At 35.1% G+C, this 17,041-nt stretch overlaps 1 protein-coding gene across 6 annotated transcripts in view; it reads right to left on the bottom strand.

Annotated features, from left to right (window-relative positions):
- The window catches only part of Nup98-96 (nuclear pore complex protein Nup98-96), a 617,363-nt gene that overhangs the window by 52,763 nt on the left and 547,559 nt on the right, over positions 1-17,041 (bottom strand). The gene's annotated exons all lie outside the window — the stretch shown is intronic.

Here is a 17,041-nt window from a genome sequence, read left to right as displayed (position 1 = left end):
CACACGTGTTCGGAGCGAGAGAAAGCATGTATTGACATTTATAGTTGACGCGAGCCGATTATTGTGCCCTGTTCGCTCAGTCGTATTCTATGACTCTGGGTGTTGTTTATAACAGAAAGACGCCCTTATTGCATTGAGTCCTCCGGACTTTTCCTCAGTGCTCTCTGGATCTTTCGCCCGAAAAGTCCTCGTCGTCCGCCGGTTTCAATTTTTGCTTATTTCATTCGACTCATTCTTTCTTACCTATAATGTCATCTTTTTATTGCGATTTGACGGGTTTTATGAGCCGGCTTCGGGATTTTGCGAGTTTGAATCGTGATAGTTTGCGCCAGCCCGGGTTTAAGGCTACCGATGAGAGTTTGTGTGCCATCCTGGATGGGGCCACATTGGAGGAGGCGTTGATGTGCCTCCAGTGTAATCATGTAAGTGTCTCTTTTTATTTCTTTTGGTCCAATGACCTTGTGCGTGACCGTATGTAACTTCCTTGTTTTTATCCTTTAGTCGGTGGTGTTGTATATTTGCCGACGGGTGCCGTCCGTCGGGCGCGTCCGCGGGGCCCAGCTCGTGGTGGTTGAGGGGCAAACGCAGTTGATCTTCCTGATTTTCTCTCATTTTTGTATTGCAGTTGGGGATGCGGCTGGTCGTGGACCCCTTCGAGTTCTTCGGCGTCCCTCGTCCTTTGCGTCAGTCCGGGTAGCCGACCCACGCTGTACCTGTGCCAGTGCAGAGGTACAAGTATCGTGGGGGAGTCGCTGTTGCGACGTATACTGTCCTTCCGGGCAGTTGTTCGTCGCAGTTTTCCAGGACTGTCCCCAGGGTCCACTTTTGCTTATCCCCGGTCGAATAGTCCGTACCCTCTGTGACGTCCTGGAGTCAGGGGCGTCTTATGCCACGGCCTTGGGTTGTACGTGCCATGGGACTTTCCTCGTGTTGGTGATTAATGTGGTGGCGGACGATCCCGGGGGATTTCCCCTGGAAGGGCGGCCCTACATACGCGTGAGTGTTGTCTTCTTGTATGTTATTAATTATTAATTTCTTATCGGCATACAATGACTTTTTTTTTCTTTTTTTTTCTTTTTTTTTTTTTTTATAGGTCCAGCCTGCTGACGGTGGGCTCTTTGTTGTAAGTAGGGAGGCTGTGGCACCCCCTTCATGCGCGAGCTGCCGCAGCATTCTCGGTGCAGTGCCGACGCCGGGACCCGCAAATCCAATAGCTCTACGGCGTCGGTCCCGTGGGCGGGGACGGAGACGGGAGGATGCTTGAATGGTTCCGTAAAAAAAAAATAAAATAGAAATAAAATAAAATAGAAAGTAAGAAAATAAAAGATTTATTAAAACTAATGGCCTCAGAGTTTTATTGTATTGCCAATCTGTTTTTGTTTTTTTTTTTAAGTCGTTCTGTTATACAACTTTTCTTTTAGTTGTGAAAAAAAATTCAGTTTTGTTTTCATTTTTGGTTCGTAATGATTCATACCTTAATTTTAACGAAACACGCACATTAGTTTATTAGCATTCTTCATCATTCATGATGTACAAGTTTTTATATTCACACATCTATATATGTCTTATGCATTCGATTTTCAATAGCGTGCATAGTTGGTAAGAAACAATTCCATTCATTACTTTATTGAAATACTCGCTTTAGTTTAATACAATTTGTTTTTTTTTTTTGCTTCTACATTGTTTTTTTTTTTTTTTTTTTTTTTTTTTTTTTTTTTTTTTTACTCCGTATTTATTACGTTAGTCATCGCTTTTTTCCTTGTGATTAACAAATTATTTTTATGAGGTAGCACCATACGCCCTACTTTTGTTCAGCTTGCGTAATTAGGCACATTGATGCCCTACACTATTTATTTATCGATTCCTCAATGGTGTTGCTTGTATCATTGCCTGTATATTTGTTGATCTAACCCCTGCATTTCCTTTTTTTTTTTTTTTAATACTTCCCTTCTCTTTCCTATTTCCCACTTATATTTTTGGGCGCGTTTAATGGCCGCTAAAGCTTTATCGTAAGCCTACTTAATCCCTTTTTCCCTGAAATATTTTCGCACCACGTCCGGGGGCCGCGAAAATTTAAGCGAAGTCAAATGTTGAATTCCGAACTTCCGTGTTCTTCACCCTGTTCGCATATTTTGGCGGTGCCTTTACCATGCATGCTTTTTTGATCTTATCTACATGCGATACTCTTATTTCGTCACCTTTCCGTAGTTTTACGTTTTTTTTAATATAATTGATACCTGTAATTTCATACGGGCCCTCGTATAGCGAATCGTATTTGCCTTTCGATGGCTCTTTTAATATGTACGCCATTTCTCCTTCCATAAAAAATTTGGTGTTAAGTTTTCTGTCGTAGTAATATTTGGATCTATACTTGCTTTGTACCTGTTTCAGCGCTGCAATTGTTCGCATTTGTGTGAGGGTATCTGTGATTTGCTCAAAGTATTTGCTATACGTTTGATCTGTTTTTACCCTTTTAAAGCTCGAGGGGATACGTGCTCTCTGTCCGAAGAGTAACTCGTACGGAGTGTACCCCGTGCTCTCATGCTCGGATGTATTATATGCGAGCATGCATAAAGGTATTAATTCATCCCATTTTTCGTTTTTGTCGACGTACGCCTTGAGATACTCGCATAGCACATGGTGCATTCTTTCTATTACTCCATTACTCTGTGGGTAGAATGCTGTGCTGCCGATTTTATCGATTTTGAACAATCTTGCGAACTCTTCCATTGTTCTGTTCATAAAGTGTGTCCCCGTGTCTGATAATAATTTTTCTGGGGCTCCAAAATATGCCATAAAGTAGTTTAAGAGAGCTTTTACCGTCTCTTGCGCCGTTGCTCGCTCTACCGGCGCTAATACTATGTATTTTGTCAGCCAGTCCTGGATTGACAATATATGCGTATTACCATGGTCTGAAGGCTTATTTATTGGTCCATAAAAATCTATTGAAATTTTCTCAAATGGTCTGCTCGGTGTGTCAGTAATAAGCATCGCCTGTTTGGTTTTTACTCTTACCAGTTTTTTCGTTTGGCACGATTCGCATCCCGCCACAAATTGCCTCACTTCAGGTCTCATGTTTCTCCAGTAAAAATCCTTTGCTATCCTATTATAAGTTTTGTTGATCCCTCTATGTCCTCCCACCGTTGACTCATGGTACTCTTTAATTACTTTGAATCGTTGATCTACCGGTGGCACAACAAGCGTGTTTGTGTACAAAGTAATTATAATATTCATTTCCTTGAAAATTTCTTCTAGCTGCTCGATCAAATACATCCATTGGTTCATGTCTAGAATCGCGAGGTCCCTTATTATTCCAATGTTTTTTAAACTATTGCTTTTCACTAATCCCTGGAGTGATTTTAAGCATATCTTGATGTCTGTCCATAACGCCCTGTCATCGAAGTGTTTTTTCACGTACATGCGCATGACCGATACTTTCCTTTTTCTAGAAAGCATGGCATTTCCGACCGCCCTCACTTCGTGATTCATCATTATTGGATCAATGTATCCCGGCTCGTAGAGCGCGTCAATTGTCTCTGTATCCGGGACGTTTTCCACCACTGTACAGAAGGCTAGATTGTCTAGGTGTCTGAAGGGGTGATCTTCTACTTTCTTTACTTTTTGAAATGGAGGGGGGTCTGATCCATCGCCTGGGACCCATGGTGGCTTATCACGCGGTAGTCGGGTTCTCCATAACCTATATTTATCTAGCGCGCTGAAGTTCTTGAGATCACTCCCCTCCTTTGATCGCTTTCGCTTTCTTCGATTAGAGCTTAGTTGAGTCCCCTGCTCTCTTCTTCGCTTCCCGAGGCTATTGTCGATGTGCTATCGGAATCAGGTGGTGGTGGAGGGTCGGGTGGTGGTGTATCCCTGTCTTCGTGCACCTTCTCTGTTGCGCTCTCTCCCTCTTTTTGTGCGAAATTTATACTGCTCGTCTGTCTCTCTCCTTTTCTTGACTCATCATTGGAGCTCTCCCCGTTGCTCATACGTCTTACATCACTATCTCCTGTTTTGTGTCCTTCTTCGCTATTGCCCTGCTCACTGGTGCTGACTCTAGTATCGTTTAGATCTTTCCCGCCAGCTGAGCCCTTTTCACTATTTTCTCCGTGGTCTGTTGTCAGATGGCTGCCTCCATCGTATTCTATCAAAGCCTGATAATGATCATTTTTGAGGCGTATGTGTTTAAATGTTTTCCCTTTTTTCCCTATAAAATGTTGAAAGATTGTTCTTTCTCTTGATAATTGAAAGTGGATGCATATGTTTACTTTGTGTATTTAAGAAAATACAAAGGCGCATTCCCCGTCCCCAAACGCGTGGCTCTCCTTTAAGATATTTTTTGTGCCCTCTGGGTCTTTACATTTATTTATCCATTTCGAGCTAAGGAGCGTTTTTCTCAGTCTGTCCTGTGACATTTCCAATCCATATAAAAGTATGAGGCAATGAAAGAGACGACCTTATTTTCGCCTAATAAGTGCCTTCCCTCTTTTTTCCGGGGAGTAAAGTATAAAATTAATTTTATTATAAATGGACTTACGTTCTCGTTGAAATGCACACCAGTAGAAATAAGATTTTGAAAATCATCTCTTTTCAGCGCTCGCCGCTTGTCTCCTTGATCCTTGATCCTGTGATTATCGGCAATTGGTGTCCTAGTCCTGTTTTCCTGCGGGTTGATGTCACCGTCGCTTGCAGAATATGAGTGCCCCTGTCCTTTTTGATCGGCTTCTCGGCTCCTCGATTTTTAATCGTTGTATTCTCACGGCACTGCACTATGTGTGCTTCTCGGCGTGCAAAAAAAATTTTGACTCTTACTAAACCCCACACTTAGCACCAAAACTGTTACGTGGGAAACCGAAAGGTTAGGAGGTGCTTCGCGAGAACGATCAAAACCTTGGAACCTTAAAGACTTTTATTTAAGATACTTATTTATAAGGCAAAGACACGTGTGTGTTTCCGATTAATTGCCCGATCTCTCCGAGTGTTCTCTTCGTTCTCCTCCCTGTCCCAGTCTTCTCTTCGTTCTCCCGATTTTGAAGCTTGCCGGGCCTTATATTACCTCGTTCCCTTTCCGTCGGTACCCTCTTGATAAGGTAGCTTCGTGGTCACCCGGGGGAGTTAGTATGATATGCCTAGAATATCGTACGTAACAATTTAAAGGAATCAACAGCTTTGCAGATAATATACCGGAATAAGCTGGAGGAAATCAGGTTAAAGGATTTTCAAAAATCATCAGTTTTTATTAGTGAATTTGAAAAATCAGTGAACGAGCTGAAAGCAGCTGGTGCTACAGTAAGTGAAAACGAAAAGTTCAATTATTTATTGAGAACATTACCAGAATCACATAGGTATATTGGCGATTTAATAGACATGTTAAAACCGGAGGATGAAACAATTAGTTATGTGGTCGATAAAATAAAAATGTTGGAAATTCAAAATAAAAGTAAAAATGATAGTGTAAGCGTAAAATCGAATGCTTTCGTGTCAAAATCGAAATGTCACGAGAAACAAAAAAGAAAACAAGAAAGAGCCTGTTACGGCTGTGGTAAAATTTGACATTCCAAGAAAGATTGATGAATGTAAGCAATGCTGGCTATGGAGGCCAAGCACAGAGGGGCAGACGCTAACAATTTCGTGGAAACAACATGCAACAAGATGTATCAAGAGGCAGAGGCAGAAGCTACGCGTCGCAACAAGAAATGTGTCAGCAAGGCAACAGCTCGTTCGGCGCCATTTCTGCGAAGATCGTCGAGTCTACTGCGATGCATAGCGAAATGCAAGGTACAATAAGGTTAACGTATTGACTGGCTTTTAGATAGCGGTTGTACTGATCATGTGGTAAATCGAGATGAGGTTTTCGTAAATTGTATTGAATAAAAAAATCCAGTAAACGTAAACATAGGAGACGGTAGAAGTTTAAAAGCGACTAAAATAGAAAAAATTTCAAGTTATTTCAAAGTGTACAATAAATGAGTAAGAATTGAAATGTCTAATGTGTACTATGTTAAAGAAATGAAAGAAAAGTTATTAAGTTTATTAAAAGTTACAGATAGAAATACAGTTGTTGCTCAAAATAATACGACGAAAATTTATAACAGTGAAGGTGCACTTTTAGCTACTGCGCATAAAACATATAAATTGTACAGAATGCAAAGTGAAATTCGAAATGATCATAAAATTACCGTTAGTACTATGAGTACCGAGAATAATGATAAAATTACTTTGAAGGAAAAATGGCATCGTATTTTGGGACATGTAAATTTTAAATATTTGAATGTTTTATGTAAAAATGAATTAGCGGAAGGTCTGCCAAAAGAAATTGAGAGTGATTATATAAAATGCGCTATTTGTAAGGAAAATAAAATGCTCAATTTACTATTTGAAAATAATAGACAAAAGGCTAAGGAAATAAAGTTTTAGAAATAGTACATACTGATTTAAATGGGCCTCATAATACTACCGGATTAAATAGAGAAGAATATTTTTTAACTATTATTCACAACTATTATAAAATAGCCAGAGTATACGCAATTAAATCAAAAGATCAAGTCTATAATTATTTTGTGTCATGTATTAATGAAGTTTGAAAATATTACCGGAAAAAGTATAAAAAAAATTAAGGTGTGATAACGGTAAGGAATATAAGAATAAAAGAATTTTTGATTTAGTAAAAGAAAAAAGAATAAGTCTAGATGCATGTCCACCGTATGTGCACAAATTAAAAGGTACTGTCGAAAGATATAATAGGAGCATTATGGAAATTGCTAGATGTTTGTTATCTGAAGCTAAAATAAATAGAAGATTTTGGCCGGAAGTTGTATGCACGGCAGCATATTTAAATAATAGGACACTTGCAAATACTGCTAATTTAAAAACTCCTTTTGAGTTGTTCTTTGGTGTAAAATCTAATGTTAAACATTCAAAAATGTATGGAAGCAGGGTATTTGTACGTGTGCCTGTACAGAGAAGGCGGTTAAAATGGGATAGAAAAGCAGATTTAGGAATTCTTGTAGGTTATAAAAATGTAGGATATCGAATTCTGATTAATAATAGAGTTATCGTAGCAAGACATGTAGATGTCATTGAAAAAGATGAATATTGTATTGGATTAAGGGATAACGATGATGATGAATTGAAAAATAAAAATGAAATTGTAGATGGCAAATCCGAGTCTAGCGACGAATTTGAAGATGCTGAGTATGAAAGCGACAATGATATTTCTGAGAGAGAGAATAAATGTCAAAATCAAAAAGAGAACAATGTTAACAGTAGACCGAAAAGAAACTTAAAGCGTTCACAAAAATATAATGTTTAATACGTGTGAATTATTGTAGTGCAGAAAATTCGAAAAGTTTTGACGAAGTGAGGGAAAGTTTTGAATCTGATAATTGAAAAAATGCGACGGAAAGAGAAATTGATTGTTTAAATAAAAATTAGACGTAGATATTAGTTAATATGCCAAAAGATAAGTAAGTTTTAGATGTTAAATGGGTTTATTCAAAAAAGGATGAAAACAAATTTAAAGCTAGGTTAGTAGTTAGAGGGTTTCAACAAAAGAAAATTATTGAAGTTATTTTTTCTCCTGTAGCTAAGATGTAAACTTTCAAAATTCTGTTACTGTATTATTGCCAAGAAGGTTTAATTATTGATCAGATGTTAGAACTGCGTTTTTAAATGGGCAAGTGAAAGAGGTATATGTCAAATAACCGCAAGGTTTTGACTTTGACAACAATTCTAATAAAGTATGTAAATTGCAAAAAGCATTGTATAGTTTGAGAGAAAGTCCTAGAGCTTGGTTTGAATGTTTTGATGAATTTATAAAAAACTTAGGATTTAAAAATAGTAAAGTAGACAATTGTTTATATTATTTGAGCAATCGGAAAGATGAAGCTAACATTATTTCATTTGTTGATAATATATCAATTTGTTGTCAAAGTCAAAAGACTATGGATGAGATTAAGGGAAAAACGTAAAAAGATTTTGCATGAAGGATTTGGGAAAAGTAAAGAATTATTTGGGAATAAATATTAATTACAATGTAAAGAAAAATGTAATGTTTTTGAGCCAGATAAGTTATATTGAATCTTTAGCAAACAAGTATAAACTAGAAAATGCTAAATTACATGATACACCAATCGAAATTAATTCAAAGCTAGAACAAGCAAAAGAAGTTAGAAATGATTTGAAGTATAGAAATTTGATTGGCAAACTTTGTACATTAGTTCAGGCACGAAACCTGATATAAGTTATAGTGTTAGTTATTTATTTAAGTCAATTTCAAAATTGTTATAATGAAATGAATTTTAAGTACGCGATGAGGATTTTGAAATACGTGTACCTAACAAGAGTTTTTAACCTAAGGTACAAGAAAAATGATAATGCAGATATAGTCGATTGTTTTGTTGATTCAGACTGGGCAGGTGACAGTCTTGATGGAAAATCTACATCAAGTTATGTAATAAAATGTTTAGGTAATGTGGTTTATTGGAAAACGCGAAAACAAAATAGTGTTACAACGTCTTTGACTTCAGCTGAGTATGTTGTTTTGCAGGAGGCTGTAAGTAAATTAAAGTTAATGAAAGATTTGATAGACATTTTTAAGTTAAAATTGAATGAACCGATAAAAATTTATGAAGATAATTCAGGAGCTTTAAGCATTGCGAAATTTTAAAATTTTGCAAAAAATTTAAAATATATTAGGAAAATATAGAGGTACATTATCATTATATTAATGAAAGTTACTTAGAAGGAATTGTTGTTATAGTAAAAGTAGAATCAGAAAGTAATATTGTAGATATTTTTACGAAGTCTCTTGGAACGTTGAAATTTGAAAAGTTTAGAAGTATGTTAAATTTGGTTAAACGAATAAGTCGTAATGGTATGAATGTACGGAAGCATATTGAGTATATTGTACATTAATACCAATGTTTATATATATATGAGTATGAGAGATGGACTAGGGGCGCCATCTCTGGCAGATTGCAGTTATATGATATTTGCGGACGCTTGGCCTCGAAAGCGGGCGCAAGATAGATCTCGTCTGTCAATCGAAGCATGAGGTGACGCATGCAAACAGCCTGTAATGTGTATCGTTCTTATAATTATATTATTTCTCTATTGAATCTTATGAATTATTAGGTGTGTTTGCTCATTTTTCGATCCACGGAATAAATCCCTCAATATATTAACAATTTCAACTTGTAAGATCGATTTTTCCTTATCAACCTCATAATACGAGAACGATTTTTTGTGTTTGTAATAATCACAATCATTTGCAGAAGTGATGTTTAGTTAAAAAAAATAGTTGTAATCTAATCAATTTGTTAAAAGAGTTATCTGCTATGCATAACCACCTACGCTGATGTTCTCGTAGTCACCTGCAGAAATGACTTAATGCATGTAAACAAAAGCCAAGTCATATTGCAGAGGTAGGAACAAAATCATTTGAATGAAATTATTTATTGTGTATTCATATAAGAGCAATTAAATTGATATAACTATAAAGGAAATTGTATGTTCAATGAAAAAGAAGTGTAATTTTGCTCATTCGTATCTTATTATTAAGATAAAAATGAATGTTCCTGAGATTGTATGCTTTTAGGTCTAAGCTGAACTATATGGAAATGACCTGAATGATGTAAGAAATGCCAAAAAATGACTTTTTGCATCTGCATATAAGCTTTATTAACATCATTATGGTAATCTATATTGTATTCGGCTGATCACTAAAAGTATACAATCAAAAAAAAAAGGAAATTTTTTTTTTTTTATCCTGATTATAAGATACGATTGAGCAGAACTATACTTCTTTTCCATTAAACATGCAAAATTTCCTTTACAGTAATATCAATTAAATCGCTCTTATACAAAAACACAATAATTGATTTTATTTTAATGATTTTGCGTAACCTCTATAATACGACTTGGCTTCGTTTACATACATTCAGTCATTTCTGCAAGTGGCTACGAGGGCGGCAGGACAGGCGGTTATACATAGTGAATAGATTATTCCAAAGGTTTTTGTACATAAAACTATACTATAATATAAAAAACTTGACTTTCCGGTATTACTAACTAATACGAGAAGTTGTGTCTTACTAATAATACTAATATACAAAGTAAAGTCCCAAGAATGTTCCTTAAGGCTCACAAAAGTTTTTAACAATTTCTAGAGTTGCAAAAGGGCCAATTGGAAGAAAAACTTTAAATGCTTAAAATGTATACAATTTTAGACGTCAAAAAACAAACTCATACCATTCATCGAGATTATAATAGCAGCGTCAAAATTGACAATTCAATTAATCATTTAGTGATTGATCAGTTTTCCTTTATAACCCTGACATTGATTGCTCAAATCTTGCAGCTATTTGAATACGTGGAAAAATATGTATTGGTATTTGTTGTGGCACTAAAAAACAAAAAGATGAGGACTTTGTTGTTCTGGTAATGAAGTTTTCTGATTGCAATAAGAATTTTTAATTACATATTTTTCATCAGCTTCGAATCCTTACAGCTTTAACGAATGACCCTTTTCATAAATTAGAACGTGAAAAAACGTAAATAAACAGCTTTTTTTTAGGGTCAACAACTATTTAAGGGCGTAAAGAATGCACTATTCTTTCCAGTATCGTTATATTTTTCACTTTACTTACAGCTTATCATACGATCAAAACTGCAGGTATTCCAAACGAAAATTATTTTACAAAATAAATATGACTCTAGTGGGTATACAAGCAATAGATATGTTTATCGTAGTATCAATTGGTGCAAATGTAGATGGCAGCACTACTTTTTATGTAAGCACTTTCAAAACCGTCCATGCCTTTTTCGATAACAAAATATACTAAAGATTCATAATCTCGGACGAAGTCGAGACGGGAGGCCACTAGTATAAAATGTAAAAAAAAGGACATCGTGATTTGGCATTCAAAATTTGTCAACCATTTGTAATTTATTTAACAATTTATTCTGTACAAAGATTAGATTTGATATATAAGTATAGTTATAATTATTTTTCAAAGGCAACACAAGGATAGACGTATAATTAAAGTAAAAACGTATGTTATTTTTTTTCTGCTTTCACTGTGTAATTGTGCAACGTTACAACGCAATTTCTATTAGTTACCACTAGTTAAAATTAGTAGTGCACGTCATCAATTGTGGCATGTCTACATTGAAGTTAGATTATCTATTTTCATAACTGGCCCAAAAAAAACTTTTAAAAAATGCTTTCAAATCTTTGATGTTGGAAAGGTCTTGCCACTTATATGTGTTGAATATGAAAAAAGATCTATTTGAATTGATACACTTAATATTCAAAAAACAAAATGTAGCTTTATGTTAGAGCCATTGAAAACAGTTCTTGCTTTTAATCTGTATAAAAACACTTAATTGTATAATGTTAAATGTATTGGTTTTTTTTTTTTATTAAATTGCTAAGTCCAAACGATAGTAAAACCAGAAGTCAGTGGGTGCTTGTGTACGCAAAGAAGAAGTTATACTTCTTTGGTAAGCAACATTTAAATGTACATGTATCTTTAATAAAACGACATTTTAAATAAATCACTGCAATGTATTAAAGTAACGCAGTTATCTTTAAAATGTTTAATAATAACAGAGCATACCAATGGAATTGCTAGGTTTACCAGTACGAAACTAATTGCTTTTATTGAACCTTTCGATTATTCTGGTAACATTTCTAACGTCACGCTCGCACCTGTCATATACGCTTTCATTTTCATTCCATGTCACGTGAATATATGATCCTCACAGCATACATCTAAAAAATGGCTTGGAAAAAAAAATTATGTAGGACCGCTTCAGCTTTCATAGGGTTGGATTACATGTCAATAAATGTAGGTTTACTTCGAAAATTAATTTATTAACGAATAAAAACATTTTTAAAGAATAAGACACAATGGAAATCGAATCAGTTGTTTATGGAACCTTGCATGAATACTCTAATAATAAACAAAAGATAAAAATAACGAAGACGTTCATTAAAAAGTTTAAAAAAAACTATACATTCATTTGAACAACTTATTAATGTATCCAATATATTAAAAAAAAGGTATTTACCAAATAGTAATTGAATATTTAAATAAAAAAATTTTTCAACTACAATACTCAAGAAAGTAAGATGTAACCAAATCTTAAAGAGAGCTCGAGGTTTGAAAATATAGAGTTTTTTTACAGGAGTAAATATTAAAAATTGACTTTAGTAACATACTTTTTGGGAGTGATAATAGGTATAACATGCCTATAGAAGTATAACTTTAAAAAGTATCATAAGGAGCAGAATTATTAGCTTCGAGACTTCAGGAAAGAAATTTGCTGCCCAGAGGACAAAAGTTGAACTTTATAATAATAAAAAATACGCTGAATATAATTGCCAAACTCGTGGCAATCTCAAGATCCTTACAACGATTTTGAGACAGTAATCCGAGTTTACAAAATTTCCATACTTTCTATGCTTGTGAGACCATTGAGATCACTGTTATTATTACAAAACAAAAAAAAGTACATTAAGAAGTCATTAAAAACTAATTCTGACAATGTCATGAGTAAGCTCTTGGTTGAACAATCAAAGATTTTACTTTATCCTTGGTACATAAACTCGATTTTATAAAACAACTTGTAAAAGCATTCGATACAGAAGGGCAATATTAAGCTTTTTTAGTCAAATTATTTCTAGCTTTATTTAGTGCAAACGTGATAAAGGGTATCTTTCGTCAGCCTCATTTAACTTTTGAGTTGTAAAAAGACAAATTATTCGTTGATACTAGGAGCAAAAAAAAAACGAATTGCATGGCTCACCTTTATAGTCAGGGTGCTAGAGCAAAAAAATCGATAAAAGTGGTGGTCTTCCATAACAATGCCATATTTAGCTTAAAATCCGAAGAAAAATACGTTGAATAAGACCCTAAATCGTTGACGTCGATGTTAAACCGGGTCATGGTTTTTTATCGCAAAATAACTTAAATGCTATCAAAAGGGTTATTTTCAATTTTTATTAAATGTCTCAAAAAATTTTGGTTTCGAAGCAAAATGATAGGTACAAAAGTTGTTTATCTAATCGTTCTACACAAAAAGTAAATGATAAAAGAAATTAGAAAGTTTTTTTTACTGTTTAAACAAGCAAGAAAACCGGAAAGCGCAAAAAAATTGAGATGCTTGAAAATACATGTTGCAATTTTTAAAATTAAATAAAAATCGAACGTTTTATAGACATAAGTATGTTTTTGTTGTACGTTAAATCCGATCAAGAAATTTCAAAATGGCGGTCTACTGTAAAATTGTTAATTAAAAATTTCGATTGATTACACAATATGTTATAGGCATGTCATCGACATCTAACTTTTTAAAACTAATGAGGAAAAACATTATCTTTATTATTATGAAAACTGAACTTTTTAAATAAACAAATAAAAAAGTAATTAACAAAAAACAAAAAATACAAGGCTGCATTTTCTGTGATTTTCAACTTGCAGAAAAACAACTTAGTGCAATTAATTACGCTTATTTTTACATAAATTAAAAAAAAAAGTTTTTGTAGGACCAGTAGAAGCCGAGATACAACACTTTCAGTTTTTTACGCAATCTGTCCGTTATGTTTGATTTTGAGATTTATAGTACCACTAGCGGCCCCCATCTCGGTTTCGCCCGATACTTAATAAACGAAACACCGTAGTGTGTTGACATGTTATGTAAAATGTTTTTAGTTAGAAATTTTGTACATATTCCTGACACATCTCAGAACACAAATCTTCTTATTAAAAACATATTTTTTCGGAATCCATTTAGTTCATTTGGTCAAATAATAAGCTTTAAAAATAAAAAAATAAATAATTATGCTGAAAACTACCGTGCGTTCTTTATGCCATAAAAAAATCGTTGGCCATAAAGAGCCGTTGATTTGCAGTTTCTCTCATATAATTCACAAAAAGGGCTATTTTTTACAGCTGTTAAAATTTTAAGCTCCAAAAAAATACATATTAAAAAAAAATTCATTTTCTCTTATATAACAACTTTATTACCAGAGCAACAAAGTCCTGGACCTTAAACCCTACATTTTTTATTGCCACAAAAACACAAATACATTTTTTACTTATTTAAAATTCTGAATTTGGATCTTTCAAGATTTCAGAGATTGCTGTGAGGGTACAATGAAAAGCTGATTTCTCACGTAATGGATTCTTTATTCGTCGACTTTGACGCTGCGGATCCAATCTCGATGAATTTTCTGCGTCAGTTTCTTGACGCCTGAAATTGTATTTATTAGATGCATTTGAAGTTTTTCTCCCAATTCTCCCTCTAGCGACTTTTGGGATGCTTAAAATTTTTGTGACCCCTAAAGACTGTTTTCAGTCAACTGTGTTAAGTTCCAATATATTTGTTGGCAAGGTAGTTCGACGTCCGATGGCCCTAAAAAAGACCGGTGAGCTTATTAAGTAAAGTAAACTCTTTCTTGACTTCGAAGTCCGAAGCTTTGGAGCCAGTTGTAAAGATCTGTCCCAACGTCTCCCGGTATAACGTCGAAGACGTTAGTGTCTAAAGCACCTTTTTTATTTGCAGATTCAGTTGTTTTGATGATGCTAGATAGGGAGATTGGTTCATGATGCTTGACCGATGGAGACTGTTTTGTTGGCTCAAATTTTGTTTCCCTTTATAGCTGTTAGGTTCGCCCAGCACAGACCTTGGAGAGGATCGGTGATTCCTGGTTGAATGCTTAGAGTCGAGAGGATAATACAGGGTCGTGGGTCACCGGGATTCCCAGCCTCGCGAAGAACAACTCCGGTTGTGACGACTACCAGTGAATGGCTGACTTGGTTTAACAGTGGCCGTCTTTAGTTAATATAGTCTTTTAGTCGACGAATCGCTTCCGGAAATGATAGTAAAAATGTATTTGTTTGCAAGGTAGTTTACACTTAGGTGGCCCCTAAAAAGAACCGATGAGGTTGTTGGTTAAGTAGGGAACGTAAATACTTATAATGGCCCTAAAAAGCGCCAGTGGTAAAACTTCCAGCTATTCGTCATTCCTGATGATGAAGAGCTGGCTATGGGTAGATTGACTCTTACCCTGAAAGTCTCTATGTACGGAGACTCTGATGGAGGGAGGTACGCCACTGACCAAAGAATATCTCGTCTTCGGGTCGTTCCCCAGATAACCAACCGCTCATCGTCAGACGGTAACATGTGGGTACGCGCGTTGGGGATACGACCACTAAGAAGGTAGCCGTTGTGGCTGCCCGTGCCCTCAGAGCTGTTTTCCCTGGCTTACATTCGTAGCCCAAAATTCTCTGAGTGCACCAGGCGGGATGGTGGGACTGCCATACAACTCTGAAGAGTTAAAGCAGGTTGTGCTCTAGCTAGATATGTCTCCTGTTATTACGTCAGAGACGTCATCGGTTAGAATAATTTTTTATAGGTGGCACTCATCGAGATTCAGGGTGAATGTAGACCTAGGTCCCTTCCTCCTTAGAAAAGAGTGTCGTCCGTAACCAGAATATCCAGCTGCACGACTATTATCTACATTCTCTATGCAGCTTGATGAAATACCAGAGGACGGCTGCATCATTTTTCTGGACGCTCCGGCGTATTATAACAACACTTATTTGATTCTGTTGCAGGTAGCTTTGATTTTATGTCGATACCACCTAGTGGATTGTACTGAACTAAAGTGAAAAGCTGGCGTATCTATGCGAAACTTTGAGCTTATTCATTGCTATTGTTATTAGGTTTTTTAAGATAAAAACTATACTAAAACCATCTAGGAAGTGTCATGAATCAGTGAGCAAAATTTCAGCAAAATCGGTTCAGTAGTTTTCACGGTTAGCGATTACATCGGTTTTAGCAACTTTGCTTTATATATTAGTAAGATACAACATTTGTTCCTGATAGATTTGGTGAATCTTTTTGCATGTAACGATTAATAAAAATAGTGAAAAAAAGTTGTAACCAGCGATGCATCCGGCATGCGCAGTCGCTCGAAAAGCGCTTCAGCAGAGGCTTTCGGCATTGTGCCTGGATTATTAGTTACATAATTAACGCTATTCGAGCTATTGCGCATGTGCGACGCACCACTGGCTACAGCTCCTCAAGTACCGCAGCTCAAGCGCTATTTTTCACTGTTTTAATCACTCAATACATGCAAAAAGATTGGCTAAATCTGTAAGGAAAAAATTTTGCATGGTACAATAAACTTTGGCAAAAAAATCGTACCAGTCTGAAATCTAAAAATCAAATATAACGGCCAGACTGCGTAAAAAACTGAAAGTGTTGTATCTCGGCTTCTATTGGTCCTACAGAAATTTTTTTTTGAAATTTATATAAAAATAAGCGTAATAAATTGCACCAAGTTGTTTTTCTCTAAGTTGAAAATCACAGAAAATGCAGCCTTGTATTTTTTTTTTGTTAATTACTTTTTTATTTGTTTATTTAAAAAGTTCAGTTTTCATAATAATAAAGATAATGTTTTTTCTCATTAGTTTTAAAAAGTTAGATGTCGATGACATGCCTATAACATATTTTTTAATCAATCGAAATTTTTAATTAACAATTTTACACTAGACCGCCATTTTGAAATTTCTTGATCGGATTTAACGTGCAACAAAAACACACTTATGTCTATTAAACGTTCGATTTTTATTTAATTTTAAAAATTGCAACATGTATTTTCATGCATCTCAATTTTTTTGCGCTTTTCAGCTTTCTTGCTTGTTTAAATAATAGAAAAAACTTTCTAATTTTCTAACACTGACTTTTAGTGTAAAATCATCAGATTAACAACTTTTGTATGTAACATTCTGCTTTAAAACCAAAATTTTCAAAGATATTTAATAAAAACTGAAAATAAGCTTTTCTATAAGTCATTTTGTGATATAAAACAATGACGCGTTTCTCCATCGAAGTCAACGATTTAGGGTCTTATTCAACGTATTTTCCTTCGAATTTTAAGATAAATATCGTATTGTTATAATGGACCACCACCTTCGAATGCTCTGGTGCCCTGACTATTATTAGAGTGATTGAAAACTTTTCGAGCAAC

Source organism: Copidosoma floridanum, unplaced genomic scaffold, assembly GCF_036245765.1.
Source record: "Copidosoma floridanum isolate Cflo_tuat_1 unplaced genomic scaffold, Cflo_Japanese_pri ptg000008l, whole genome shotgun sequence".
NCBI classification, from domain to species: Eukaryota; Metazoa; Arthropoda; class Insecta; order Hymenoptera; family Encyrtidae; genus Copidosoma; species Copidosoma floridanum.
The sequence above is the reverse complement of the archived record's forward strand: the minus strand, read 5'-3'. Positions and strand labels throughout refer to the sequence as shown.